Here is an 11,374-nt window from a genome sequence, read left to right on the forward strand (position 1 = left end):
AATTGACATGTTTAACACATTTTTGAAACAGCTCAACCAATCACAATGCTTTAGCTGTCAATATGACGACACCAATTATACCACGCTTTACTCAACATCGACCATGCCTGTACTATTCGAAATATATGTATCAGATTTTGCGAACAATTAATTTGTGGTGTTTTGAATTAATTTTATGGAATAGGATCCGCGCAAACCGGCCGTGATTGGAAAAAAATTACATGGGCGTTACTAAAAAATGGCTTCTCTAGCCTATAAAAAATGCCGTTCCGTCGCTCACTACCTTTTATTTATATGACGTGTTCTTATTTTGTTGTAAGCTGTAAGTATATAATTTAAGATGTTTCTGATAGATGCTACCAGCCATACTTCATCGTCCGGCCCATGTGTCCAAGCCAGGTGTCCAAGACGGCTATGAATCACAGCTATATTTGAATATAACAAAGTCAGGAGGGACAGCCCGGGAGGGACAGCAGTGTCCTGAAAAAAAATTTGTGCTTCGCGTCGGACCCAAGATTTTAAAAAGGAGGAGTTATATAAAGCAATAAAATGTCCACGATTGTGCCAGCCTACATTGGTACGTACACTGTTGACAAGTTCGTTTGGAAACCGCCAGCCTACTCGAATAAACGTGTTGTCGTCCACCCCTGCTGTACCAGCTACCCCGCGTCATGTGTTACCAAACCTCATCACACGTGCCGCCCGTCAAGCTGATAGTTCGAAGTACAATTTAGCAAGAGGGCGCTGTTTTGCCGTAAACTAAATTCTATTATAAATGTCCATAATATCAAATGTTCTCGTAAAAATAAGCAGCAGACACAATAAAATCAGAAAGTGTTTTCCGGTACCTCTTGCCTATTTTTACTCATCTGCATAGCTTTTCCCCAACTCAGTATTTGGAAACAGCGAAGTGACTAACATCCGCGAGTTCCAGATTGATGAGGAGAACGGTGCACGGTTTCCACAACCTGTCAAGTGCATTTATTACACGATGTCCTTTTATAAGTATTGACACGATGCATATTTTAAAGTTCCTACTGAAACAACATTAACGACCATCATTCTTCACAATTTTGGCCCCGAAGCACTTGGGTGAATTATCTAGATTATTGAAGTAACCATGGTAACATCAATACGGATGAATCGACCGTTGATGGCCATATACGAGCCCATGAAGCAATATGCAGGTGTGAATCCATGAGTCACGGTAGAGTTCATTTAGACTATTGCTGAAAATCGAAGTGTTGTAAAATCTATACGGCGGAACAGATTTATGTAGTTACCATGGCTACTCGGACCCGGCACAGAAAGATCAAGCATGGGTCGTATCAGCAGCAGTAGCAGGGGCAGCGAGAAGTGCGGGGATCGGCAAAATTTGAATTATGGATGCTCGTTATCATTAAAATATGTCGTCAGTATGTTACAAATATCTTACAATAGGAAATGAAAATAAAATTATCTGCTGTTTTTCATACTCCCTCCCATATGTGCTCCACCTTTTGGGGACATAAAACTTAAACAATTACCCGGTATTTATGCTTGCTTTCAGTTCGGGGCAGTTTTGAAACGTACTGTAAAGTTATTGTCCCGGCAATACAATATCAATGGTACATTATGGCCTTAAACCTTACACACGTGTTTCTACTGTATTTGGACCGGGCGTACCTATTGAATGAGATCAAAGATACGACATGCCGAGTTTCCATGACAACAAACCATATAAAAGTGGATGTATGTACGCCCTGAATGCGTTTTTCAACCATGTATGTATCTGTATGCTAAATTATCGCAATAGCCATTTACGTGTGAGTACTGTGAAATTCAAGGTGTGAAAATTGGCTTTTTTTTTGTCCGAAGTCTCCACGTACAATCAAAAGTGAGCTATTCAGAAAAGTCGTCATTTAGTTGTGAAGTACAAAGGTGCCGAATACGGATGGAATACACGTACATTCGCGAGTCTGTTTCTAGAGGCAGGAGTCGTGATGCGGCATGTAGCAAGTCGGTACGTGTTTGAAACTCTTTCCATCCCCCCCAAGGCTCGGCTACAGTTTATAAAACTTCGCTAGCCATACTGTTGATGGCGGCATCAGATGAGCATTACAAAGAAATCAACCATATTGAACGCGGAGAGAAAACAAAAATCTCTCTTCTATGTTTCTTTCGCACAACCATCTTCATATTGGTTATGGGAAAATGCTGGGGGCGAAGCGGTACATGGAAAGAACGTAAACACCATCTCTTTGCCTCGCTGGCGCCATAATGATGATATTTGTCTTTTTTTTTTAGCAACGAGCCGACCGAGTGTTATCCCCACCGCGGGGCCGGCTTCCGTGATGATTTTCTCTTGTACACAATCTCGTTGTGGTTTCGGAGTTTAAAGCTGTTCTATCAATGGAGTTATACTAAATTGTGGAACTTTTAAACGTATGCCCCAAACAATGTCTCCAATCCTATTGTGCGTCCATTTTGGCAAAAACCGATAAGTAGTTACATTTATAAAAAGCATTACCGTGTATATAATCGACGATTGCAAGTTAACAAAAAAAAGCTCGCGGCATTTCAGGACAATTAAATACTAATTTACTACATCAAAATAAAAAACAAAAAACAATCCAATGCATTGTATTGGACTTTGTTGTATTATTATAATAATAATATATTGTGGAAAATGTAAACCGCTTCAAACTTTAAGACGCTTACGATCTGGCATATATGTGGCTGGTTTCCAGAGATTAGAATGTGGACAATGATGGGAGAATCATTATGGTAACACTGCCTGATGTCAATTTATGATGTGTTTGTACATATGTGCTCGTCATTAACGATAAAACATATTTCTAAAAAAAAATAAAGTTCACTGGCATTAATTATAATTAAATATATAGTAGATATTGCAGCGAGCAGGTTCCTGGGTTATATAGAGATAACGCAATCCTCTGGTCTATGCGCATTGACAATGGTTAGAAACGTAACATACAGACAATTTCAATCGTAATGCATAGGCCAGGGTGTGTAATAATAATATGCGTACATGTTATCGTAGGCTTGTTCGATACATGCACTGCCCCCGTCTTCAGTTTTAGTTCACTTAGTTTAATCTGGTGTCAGATACATATCAAATAGAGAAAGTTGTACAAGAATGAAAAAGTAAATGAATGTTAGAAATAACGTGCAAATCGTTCTACGAAAAAAAACATGGCGGCGTTTTTATGCCAAACTGGAGAATTATAAAGATATAAAAAGGTGTATGTGCATATTTATAGTTCTTGATTTGTTTTCATAACCTCAATTGATTTGTAATATAATTAATTTTGATTTTGTGTGCCCGGTTTTAATTAATGTGTGTGTATTGATGCAATAAAATATATTTAATATAAAAACAGCTAACTGTAGATGGACAAATAGTTCGAAACAAATTGTTTCTTGTGTAAAAGATATGTAAGACTTGGCCTACACATGTGTACGAGGCATATAGAATATGTGTTCTCGGGTTCACAGTCGTTTTTTGTGTTATTATATTCATGTTTAATTACTTTTGTTGGGGTCTTATGGTAGGTTGGCTGCGATCTAACTGAGCTGTATTCTGCGAATAATAAATCAGTCAAACAAACAACAGATAAATTATAAGTTATTATTTTGAAATATAAATTAATTTTAAACGAAAGTGGGCGATACATAAACCAAGCCACGGATTTTATTGTGTATGATACGGTGTTATTTCAGCGCCGCAACATCAAAGAAGAAAACCAGTCTGATTTCACCGGAGGATATTCAGTGCTTCAGTCCAACGTTTCATTTGCGCGCGTGTTCCTTCTAATTGGACCACCGAAATGTACCAGTATATTACCGTAGCAAGCAGTTGTGTTTTGTTGGCATTTCTGTATTTTATGGATCGATTGCACATAAAAACAACGAAGGTCAAATGTCGTTGTATATATTGAGACGCTCTTGAGAAATATTGTCTTGGTTAAATTTCCATGTAGGTACACGACCTTTACGGATCTTTTAAATAATATATTATGTTTTATCTTGTCGGCTCCACTGAGAATTCTTCATATGCTGTATGTTTTTTTTTGTAGAGCATTCTGTAATGTCTGTATACATACTAGCGCCAGGTTTGTGAATATATCTTTTTGTGTGCCACCCACACGTAGAGGATGAAAATACGGAAGCTATTTTACGCGACACCTACCCATGTGCCAACATGTACACGATATATATGGCCGAAAGAACCTCTCCCCAACACACGCAAAGTAAAGGACAGTCGTGTTTATTTTCATGTGGAGCATTTAATTATATTTTAATAATTTCACCGTTTTTCTTAAAATCTACACAATTTGTATTTAACTTCAAGATTGGCATATTATCTGTGTCATAACATTTTACTAGTCGGCGTGGTGAAGTTTGAGTTTGAACGATGAATACCACCCAACAAAAAGCAGATATCAAATATATAGCAGATGTGTTCTCAGAACTCGGGGCTTAGTTCTAAGTTAAGTAGTCAACACTCTTAAGACAGTGAAGGGAAGACGAGATAAATGTATGCACATGGAAACAGGCATAGTGAATTCTGTTCAAACCCACCCACGGTAGGCTGTAAAGATATCACGCTCGCGTTGGCGAATTGGGAAAATTCAACCCATTCAAACCCACGGTAAGTTGTGAAGATATCACGCTCGCGATGCCGAATTAAGACAATTCAACCCATTCAAACCCACAGTAGGTTGTGAAGATATTACGCTTGCGTTGGCGAATTGGAACAATTCAACTCATTCAAACACACGGTAGGTTGTGAAGATATCACGCTGGAGTTGGCGAATTAGGACAATTCAACCCATTAAAATCCACGGTAGGTTGTGAAGATCTCACGCTCGAATTGGCGAATTAAAACAATTCAACCCATTCAAACCCATGATTGGTAAAAGTATCAGACTTGTGTTGGCCAATCAGGACAACTCAGACACCTCAAATCCATGGCAGGTAAAGATATCACGCTCGCGTTGGCCAATCGGAACAAATCGGCGCATTCAACCCCATAGTAGGTAAAAACAATTCATCCCATTCAAACCCATAGCACTAGTATGTAAAAACAATTCAACCCATTCAACCCCATAGTACTAGTATGTAAAACAATTCAGCCCATTCAAACCCATAGTACTAGTATGTAAAAACAATTCAGCCCATTCAACCCCATAGTACTAGTGTGTAAAAACAATTCAGCCCATTCAACCCCATAGTACTAGTGTATAAAAACAATTCAGCCCATTCAACCCCATAGTACTAGTGTGTAAAAACAATTCAGCCCATTCAACCCCATAGTACTAGTGTGTAAAAACAATTCAGCCCATTCAACCCCATAGTACTAGTGTGTAAAAACAATTCAGCCCATTCAACCCCATAGTACTAGTGTGTAAAAACAATTCAGCCCATTCAATCCCATAGTACTAGTGTGTAAAAACAATTCAGCCCATTCAACCCCATAGTACTAGTGTGTAAAAACAATTCAGCCCATTCAACCCCATAGTACTAGTATGTAAAAACAATTCAGCCCATTCAACCCCATAGTACTAGTGTGTAAAACAATTCAGCCCGATCAACCCCATAGTACTAGTATGTAAAAACAATTCAGCCCATTCAAACCCATAGGTAGGTAAAGATATCACGCTCGTGTTGAAAAATAGGAACAATTCAACCAATGATGAGTAACTTTTTGAACGCAATATGTTTTGTATGCATTGAATTTGAATCAAATGACTATTTATCGTAGTCAACAAATTACCAATAAAATATGGGAAGAAAATTATACTGGTTCATTTTTTATTAAAGGTGATAACAATGGCGTTCAAAATATTACAATATTTCAGAGTAACCACGAATATCGATAAATAACCGGACTTCAAAAAAATACAAATTAGCCATTCTGAGCACGCGCATATACTTTTATTTATTTAGTTGTCAATTTTATGGACAATTCACTTTTAGCTTATCCGAATTAATTTTACTAGGCGACTGAAAGAGTTTAAGTATTTATTATTAAAGCCTATACTCTGTAGAACAGATACCTACGCCATGAGTATCTGAAATAAAAAAAAACATACTGCCAGTTGTTCGACCGGAAGTACTCTGGTCAAGACATGTTAGTCATTCCGCCATTCTACGCACGACAAAGTACAAATCATAATAGCGAATGAAGGGAGTATCGAGCGAATATTGAAAAAAAAAACTGACACGATAGAGATATATCGAATATAGTACGTTTTATCACGGTTACACTTTTTAGTAATTGTAGTTCTCCCGATGATTCATTCATTTTTGTCTCTACGTCACAGTGGTTGGCGTGTCGATTAAACTTCTGATTCGTCGATTTCTGAATTCTTAATGATCGACGCAGTGGAGACTAATTGAATCTTCAGCAAATATGCTTCTTCGGAATTCTTCATGCTAGAGCTGAATTTTTAAAACAAGAGGTCACTGACATCTTAGTGACCGGTGATCGATATTCTAAATTCGAGGTGATTGGTAATTGCTAGCAAACATTCCAGATATTGTTGCTCGAGTTTCCATAGTGGTATCTGTGAATGGAGACCGGGACGGTTACTGGCAATGTCAGATATACATTGAAACTCTTGACGGAGACGATCCTTTCAGTCCGCACGTGATTTGGCATTCTTCTGATTATTTGCGTTGCCGACAAATCTTATACAGGGTGTACTGAAGAATGGTGGTCGTCGCGCCGTGTCGTTATCGATATGGGTCCCATGCGATGACGTGCGCAACGCGTTTAAAATGTACATGATATTCGAGCGCGCGCTACGTGACGACCGTGTCGTTTTATGATTGGGCAACGGAGCTAATGCACAGTCCAGTCCAAGAAATTTGACATGCACCAGGGGCGGATTTAGAGGGGGCGAGGGAGCCGCCCGCAATAGCTTCGCGCCATCGGCGCTCGCGAGCTAGACCTTCAAGTTCGGCCAACTTATCGGCCCCCTCTATTCCAGAATCCTAGATTCGCCACCCCTGTGCACCATATTTTCTGAGATAGGTGCAAGTACGAGGTGCGTAGGATAAGCCGGTGTACTACCACATGGTATGTTCAGACACCAATAGCAAGCCTCTAATGGCTGTTTGTTAACTTATACCGGCGTACAAAGAAGCTGGTGTGAACACAGAACCGGACTGAAACGCCATCACTCGGCGATCATTCACACGGGATCTGTAAGTTAAGGATGTAGTAGAGTTTTCCCGGAAGTATTAATATACTAGTACATATTAAATATATTCCCAGAAGAGTCGTTCTAAACAATTTCAACCTATATATTTTATGAAAGTCCAGACTTTACCGTAAATAAATAAAAACAATTGTTATATCAGTTGCAACCCTCAGTTAATTAATCCATTATTGAGACTTTGAATCACTATTGCGAGGAAATTAAAAGGGCTAATAAAAATGTGTTCATCGGAAATTGTAGAATAAAACACTAGAAACATATAGGTCAAAACGATTTTGTGCAACTTTTCTGGTTTGTTGAACAGGTCTAAGTTTGTGTTTCACTAGACTGTTTCCGTTTCCGTTTTTACATTCGGACAGTAAAATCTCTAGAATGCGTGAATTCAAAAAAGTTCCTAAACTACTTTTAAGTCGACTGTAATCTCCTTTACCTTATTTCCCAATTTTCAGGTAGTTTAGGTTATTCTACAGACCTGTACATAGAGGCTGCTTATCACGGGTTTTGAAGGGCGGTGGTCGTCGCGCCGCGCATGTGCGACATTTGTGTTGATAAACATTGATTTTCCCACAATCCAATGCGCTCTTCTAATGGAAATCACGAGTACGAGTTTTGACCTTGGTGCAACGTGTGCTCATTACCGCCGGTGGCTCCTTGGATACCTTCCAATCATCAAAGAAATTACCTAGTTAAAGCTTGGTAACGTCTCAGTTTGTACTCGTTGGTCAGCGCAAGTCGAAATCGTCATGTTTGTTCAAATGAGACCCATATCTCGCGCTTGTGTGGCGCGACGACCATGACCGTCCTTTAATATGGCCAGGAATTGGTCGAGTGCGTAGAAGCAAAGACTATAAAGGCGGAAATATATGGCTAACTGAAATATTTGTGAGTCGATAAATCGTGCGAATTATCCTGTGGTTGTCATATCTAAATTCCACGGTAAACAACGCAATGATATCCGCCGGCGCAACTCTAAGCCGGTGTAACCTTTTCCAAGTGAGAACGCGGTAAATTATACGAGCAAAACAGCTGATTTTGTAACTACTAGTGGTAAGCTTCGAAACGAGACATGATTGATAGAATAAGCTGTTGTTGAATTTTACGATCTCCTAGACAGCGTGACATTATAATCGGCGGCACGTTTGATGTGCGCAATTGCTGATACGATGAGCTACCTTATTACCAGCTTGGTGAAATTACGACTAATTGCCCATTGTCCTAGGCCTCTAATCCTAACAGGTGACATCACGGTTTTTTTTTTTTTAGAAAATGACAATTTAGTTGACGAAACGATGACGAAGTAGAAAGATAGTTTGTAATTATTAAGTGAAATTAAAATTAATTTTCTCATTTTTGATATAAATATAGAATTTTACACCAAGGCTTATTGTCACACATTACATTCCCAGCACAGGACAAAACGTTAGACAATACGGGAATTAAAGGGCGGTGGTCGTCGTTCGCGCCACACATGTGCGAGACTTGGGTCTCATATAAAAAAAGGATGGCGACGTTGATCGTTGCGCACACCAACGAGTACAAACTGATAGGTTACCAAGCTTTAACTAGGTAATTTGTTGGTTGAAAGGATGACATCGAACGAGTCACCGGCGGTAATTTGTGCACGTCAAGCCCAGGTCAAAACTCGTTCTCGCGATTTCCATTAGAAGAGCGCATTGGATTGTGGGAAAATCAATAATTATCAACACAAGTGTTGCCCATACGCGGCGCGACGACCACAACCCTATAACAAAAAGAAAGTTAGTTTTATCATACTTTGAAGGCGGCCATTTTGCAGTTTGGAAATAAATTTCACCATTGGGGTACATGTAGTTTAAATCTCAAACGTGTGTGCGTGGTGCTTTTGATGTTGATATCGTGACTGATAAGGTACGCTTTGAATTCCTTTTAAAATTTGGGTTTTACAGTGACGGGCAGAAAGCTGTGGTCGTTATAAGCATAAATCTGTATAAATCAAAATGGCAGTTAGCATTCAAATTGACCAATCCAGAAATGGTACTGTGACGTCATCGTTAGTTATAATTAATATTAATGAGTTACTTCAAAATTATCCAATCAGCAAGTGCTCATTTTAAAGAAGTAATCGATCACAGTTGCTACGTCACATGCAAGAATCTGGGTGCATTATGGGCATAGACAATGTCCAGCTCTTGAGGAGTCAATCACTATTAAATATTTAATTTTGCATGAAAGCTGTTGATCGGTATTTATGAATTATTATAAATATGGTTATGAGGCACAGCTTTCTGCTTTCCACTGTAATAATGTAATAAATTCTCTATGTTCTATAGCAGCTGTTATTAAAATAGCAATTTTGTCTTAAATTTGGTCCTTTTTTCAAAATATAGTAATGTAAAACATATTTTGACTGCCAAACTCCAATGGGAAAGTAATATGCTAATTTAAACACTAAATATTGCTAAGCCACCCCCCCCAAGAATTTTGAGTAAGCTGTAGTGAATGGTATATAAAATCTAATCACCATGGATTAAAGCGCGGTAGTTGTCGCATTTGTGTTGATAAACATTGTTTTTCCCACAATACAATGCGCTCTTCAAATGAAAATCACAAGTATGAGGTTTGACCTGGGCGCGACTTTCACTGATTACCGCCTGTGACTCCTTCGATGCCTTCCAGTAACATGAAAATTACTTAATTAAAAGCTTGGAAACGTCTCAGTTCGTACTCGTTGATCTGCGCAACAGTCAAAGTCGCCATCTTTGTTTATATGAGACCCATATATGACTACCGCGCTTTAACTTGTGTTCATACTTTTTGATTTATATTGCTTTTGTGTGGATTTATCGCTAAGTGATTATTCATGTTGGGAACAAATTCAAATACGCCACTTGAAGTTAGAATCTTAATGCCTGGAGTCTTGGGGTTGGGACGGGTACCACAGGTCGGCTTCATAGTTTGACTCAGTGCAAGGCTACAAGATTGTGCCTGATTGGCTACCCAACCCTACCTAACAATCGGACCAATCAGAGAGCAGCTTGTTTGTTGAGAGGTTTTTTCGACGTATCAAATTCTGCCTTATATATATGCTTGTACTCAACTGCACAGTTATTCCTTGTGATTATTGCTTTTGTACAGTGCTACATTTTTCACAAAATGAGTTGTGATTTTATCTTACAAACTGGTTGAAATCTGAATAATCGTTACCTGAATGGCAAGGCCCATTGAAACACACATATATGGTGTCAACAGTAATACTTAACCCCCCCCCCCCCATGTATTGCAGAACCTTCCTGCAAAGGTCCAACTACTCCAGTTTAGTTGAAACACTGAAGAATACTTTATTTTCGCTTGGAATTAATTTTTGCTATTTTCACTGAAGGAATGATTCAGTGAAAATAAAATCCAGCGAATATACCCTTTTTCCTATATTTTACATTCAACTTGTCAAAAATCAGTGAAAATAAATTCTATACAAAATGCACAAAAAGTCTTTTCAGTGAAAATTATTTCCAGCTGAAATAAAGTATTTTACAATATACAATCAAAGACCTTACAGTAGAGGGTCCACTGGAGGGTCAACAAACAAGCTGCACTCTCTGATTGGTCCGACTGTTAGGTATTAAGGTTTGATATCCAATCAGACACAGTCTTGTAATTAGCTTCACATTAAATCCAACTGTGTGGTATATACCACTTGTTTGGAGGCCATTTTGTTAATTTACATACAAGTCGAAAAGCCTCATTTTGGATTAACTTTAGTAGGGCGCCCTCAACTTAGAACATTAATGACATCCATTTTTCTTATTTCTTCTTTGTTATGATTGGTTTGCTTTTTCTAGTGTTGATTATTCAGATTCAAATCACATGGTAACCAGTCCACTGACATTCATTGTTAATACCATTCACATATTTCTACCCATGATGAAATAGCAGACTTTGGGAGAAGATGACGGAACATAACGATCTCCTGACTCCAAACAAACGCACTAAAGTAGATTTGGCAGAATGGAAAGACCACACATCGTATTGAGATGCTGCCGAACAATATACTACTTCATTTCACTCAACCTTTTTTTCACATGTAAATATATTAGACATTACAGGCAGAAGGGGAAAGCAGTGTTTGTGAGGGGGAGGGATGTTCCAAAGATTTCTTACATTACTCG

This window comes from Saccoglossus kowalevskii, chromosome 8 (genome assembly GCF_978046115.1).
Source record: "Saccoglossus kowalevskii chromosome 8, keSacKowa6.1, whole genome shotgun sequence".
Lineage (NCBI taxonomy): Eukaryota > Metazoa > Hemichordata > Enteropneusta > Harrimaniidae > Saccoglossus > Saccoglossus kowalevskii.